The sequence below is a fragment of the Schistocerca serialis genome, chromosome 9 (assembly GCF_023864345.2).
Source record: "Schistocerca serialis cubense isolate TAMUIC-IGC-003099 chromosome 9, iqSchSeri2.2, whole genome shotgun sequence".
Lineage (NCBI taxonomy): Eukaryota > Metazoa > Arthropoda > Insecta > Orthoptera > Acrididae > Schistocerca > Schistocerca serialis.
The window spans coordinates 147,140,273-147,144,887 of NC_064646.1; the positions used below are offsets into that span (position 1 = coordinate 147,140,273).

Below are 4,615 nucleotides of genomic sequence, written 5' to 3' on the forward strand. Positions count from 1 at the left end.
CAGTATTACATGGTTTTGAAAAATAGGGAACATACCTACGCAACTTTAGAAGATTTAACCAAGGCATTTGACACTGTCCCACATAGTATTTTAATTAAAAAGCTTGAAAAATATGGAATAACTGACGTAGAACTATTATTGCTGAAAACATATTTTACAAACAAAAGCAAAATTGTACTTTTAAATTCAAGTAACAAATATGACCTCAAGGTGAAATATGGGGTCCCACAAGGGCCTGTACTGGTACCGTTCTCATTTATTGTGTATATGAATAACCTGCACAACTTACTACCATACAAATCTGTAATCTATGCCTATGACACAACTTTTATCACGTCACATAGTGATGCAAATGTTGTCAAACAAATGAACAACTCAGTGATGGAAAGGCAGCTCAGTGGTTCCATGAAAACAGACTGTCATTAAACAAAAACAAAACTGAACATATCCTCTTTTCCCTTAGATATATCAATAATGGACCTGTGGCATCGATACGTCGTATAAACCATGATTAACACCATCTTTGGACTCTTATTGCTCTGCCGAGCCTCCATGTTAGTTTTTAGTTCTGTTCTGTATCTCAAGCTGTGTACACGTTTATGACTAACTACGAAATACATCTCTATGTGGAATTTAATGGGGATAGTTATTGCATTTGACCGATAATCATACCCTGTACCCATACTGGAGACCCCAAAGGTTTTACTTCGACCGATAATCGTATCTCATTCCCATAGACCAAATGAACTGAGATATTCAGCAAAATTGTTAGATATACATCTAGATACCAAACTATGGTGGAATGCCCACAGAGACGAGCTGTGCAGTAAGTTGGCAAGAGTTTTCTATCTCCTTAGAGAACTTAAGGATTGTGTCACTAAGGAGTGCATGCTTGTAGCATACTATGGCTTTTTCCATACACATTTGCATTACGGAATACTTGTTTGGGGAAACTCTGCTGGGACAAACAATGTCTTCCTCTTGCAGAAGAAAGCCATTAGATGTGTTTTTGGTTTCAGAAAGTTAACTTCTTGCAGACAGTACTTTATTGAGCACAAAATACTTACTGTCCCCAGTCTATACATACTGAAAGCATTTATGAAAGCCAAACAGAATGCCCCCATGTATGAAAGCAGGTCAGATGTGCACTCATATGAAACCAGAAACAGAAACTTATTAGACTTTCCTTGGACGCATTTGAGTAAAGTGCAAAATTATTTTGTACATGCTGTCAAAACATTTTTCACACTATGTCACATAGCACAAAGGAATTGCATTAAAATAAATTTAAAATGGTGGTAGAGACCAGGCTGAAGAGAAAGTATTCTATACTACAAGTGAATTTATACATAATGAAAAAATATAATGCTCTTTCATATAATGAAAAATATGATTTTTATATAATCAAAAATATGATGCTCTTTTATACAACGAAACTTGATGCCCTTTCATTCAAAACGTGACTGTGAGGTAACAAAATTGTAACTTATGACATACAGCAAAATTTGTCTGTGCAACGAAATTAATTATGGATGAGTACAAGATACGCAATATTTATGTCATAATATCTGTACATGTTGACCTTTTGTATAATCATTTGTATAACCACCTATAGAATTTTTTATCTACCTTTTGTGTAATTTATGTGACCAACTGTATAATTATGTAACAAATGACGATGCTTTATACAACAGTTATCTACAGGCAAATAAATCCAATTCAATCATTTTTACCGGTAGGTCTACTTAGTTAGAGAAAGTTGCAAGACATGACAGTGAATGACGAACTACAAAGTCAATGTATAAACCGACAAGAAAAGACAATTTCCTAGAACTTATTCGGAAGCAACCATAAATATGTATAAGAAAATGTTTAGGCATTGAATCTACCGGTAAGCATTCAGTCTGCAGTTCACGCATCATTAACGGAGGCAGATAAAGTGAAAAAAGGCAGTTTGAGAAAAGTAAAAGCATTTAGATGATTATGCAGGCCCAATGTACTTATGGATAGGCGGCAGATTTATTACATTCATAAAAGTGCATGGTTACTCACGAAATAATTAATTAGAGTAGAAAATAATCACTGGCATTTGTGATACCAATATTGCAAAAATTGTGATTTTTCGAAACTGCATGTTATTGAAGCGTTATTGTAAATGACGACAAATGTGTCTTTGTTGTTTAAAATACCGTACCAGGGCGCTGGAAATTTGTTAGCTGGCGGCATGTAGCGGGGCAACGGATTTCGTACGTCGCCGCCATCATGGAGTGCAGTGTCATTCGTGTACATCTCGCAGTTACATATTGAGGCGACTGCGAAAATATTTCTAGCTGCAAGCGACAGACGATCGACGTTCACTGCTAAGATATACTTGGCATTACGCATTTAATCTTACGTGTGTGAAGTGTCTAGTAATACCCTCTTAGGGACCCACGTTACACAGAGCAGAGTGGCGCAGTGGAAGCGTGCTGGGCCCATAACCCAGAGGTCCGTGGATCGAAACCACGCTCTGCTAAAATTTTTATTCTCTTCTTTGAGAGTTTCTACTCTTACATTTGCAAACGCATGCATATATTAACGTAATATTTAGGGAATTTTAAGATCCAACAATTTTTACTACGATTTACAAACAATTTTCTTTCATGCTAGCGAAAACACTGCTTTGTTTTCCTGTTTCGATCTGCTTGCTATAAAACATAGCTTCTAAAGGCTACGAATAATCTTACAGGACAAAAAGTATGTAACTATCTTCATTGCATTTATAGGTTCGGAAAAGAGGGGGATATTACAAAGACTGGCAGCGTTCAGTATAGAGAAAAGTACGTGTTACTAGCGCTTCACTCAGGTAGCTCGAAATAGAGGGAAAATGCAATTCAAGGAACAGCTGTTGTCTCGTGACTTCATGGTCAGTGAATGCCGTGTTTTAGATGAATTGGTGGGGCCAATGTGTGTGTGTGTGTGTGTGTGTGTGTGTGTGTGTGTGTGTGAGTGTTTTTTTTTTTTTTCGAACAATTCGTCGATGGCATTCCTGCTCGTTTCCGTTAGGCGCACAGAGAATCGAGGCATTGGTAAGTACAAAGGCGTCGACCACTGATGATCACATTATGTTTCTGAAGAAGACCACGTTACACAATGTTGCAAAGCAATGGCGATCCTTCAGGAAGCTATCTGTTAGACCTCTTGATCGCGATCAAAAATAAAATTTTACTTGGCGATTAACAACCAGCTTCAGATCTATGAAAATATTCAGAAACTTGCCTTTCAGTTAATGTATACTGAATAATCTTTAAAAAATACACAATATTTAGTAAGTATTAAGACATAAAATTAGCATCATGCTCAGTAAAGACTCAGTACATGTATGCAATATCGACCACAACACCGTCGTTATAAAGTGTCTCTCATACGTATGAAAACAAATGGAATATTACCGTTCAGTTAATATATTTTAAAACACACATTATTTAGACCAGTACTAAAAGGTAAAACTAGTAAGAAACATTCCAGGCTTACAAAAGAGTAAGTACCTACGTACACTGAGGGCAATAAGACAACCATTACTAACAATAAGAGTTATGGCCAACAGTGTAATTAGGTACTGATTCTGAAGTAAGCTTGGTACGTTTTCTACTAGTTTTATGTTTTAATGTTTTTTTAATAATGTGTATTTTTTAAAGTTTGTTAAGTGCAAATTAACTAATTGGCAATTTTCTGTTTATTCTCCTATATCTGAAGGTGATTGTTAATCAACCGAAACCTGCAATCAGGAAGCTGCGATTATATTTTTATCTCGGTTAAGACTATTAAAATTTGTAATGACCCAGCAGTAGTTGTTGTTCTAATTGTCAACCCTAAGGTTGTTTTAATGGAGTGCTCCATTTCTGTCACTTGCCATCTTTCGTCTTCATGTCTCCCACAGCACTGACAGTCTGTCTTACAAGCTCATACCTAGACCTTTACTGACTTTTTCTTTGCACCATCCCTTACGCCACAAGTTTCAATAACGTCTCATGAACACACCCAACCATTCTACCTCTTCGATTCATTATTAGCCACCTTTCGTCGTTGCCTCATTAGAGACTCTCTTCACTCCTTACTCATTCTCTGTCCGGGGACGGGGCGTTTGCGTTGTACTCATCATTTCATCATCACCATCGTCACTCTTGACATTGGCTAGATTGAATTGTGTAAAAACTGGGACTTTGTACGGGCGCTGATGACCGCCCGCAGTTGAGCACCCCGCACACCAAACGTCACTCCTTACTCAGTTAGTCCATACGATCTTCAAACGTCTCATGTAACACAACATTTGAAATATTTCTAATCGTTTGATTTCTGTCTTCCCCACTGTGGACATTTCACAGCCACACAGAGCTGTGCTGTTAACATAGCTTCTCATTGCAGCATACCTACTTGTTGTGATGTGTTGTGAGATGAGTCTGATGAGATCCTGAATTATCTTCACTGTGACTCCATGTACAGTGAATCCAAAAAGTATTCGTCTTGCTACATATCTTTTAGAAAACAAAGTCTGTGTAACATGAAAAGAAATGTATACAAAATCTAAAGAGCCAGTCATGTCAGAAGTACCTCGGTAAGTCATTTTTGTTGAAAA

At 37.1% G+C, this 4,615-nt stretch overlaps 1 non-coding gene across 1 annotated transcript; it reads left to right on the forward strand.

Annotated features, from left to right (window-relative positions):
• Window positions 1-2,443: 2,443 nt before the first annotated feature.
• On the forward strand, window positions 2,444-2,515 carry Trnam-cau (transfer RNA methionine (anticodon CAU)). Its single transcript has one exon. It is a non-coding gene; the product is annotated as a tRNA-Met (tRNA).
• The last annotated feature ends 2,100 nt before the right edge of the window (window positions 2,516-4,615 follow it).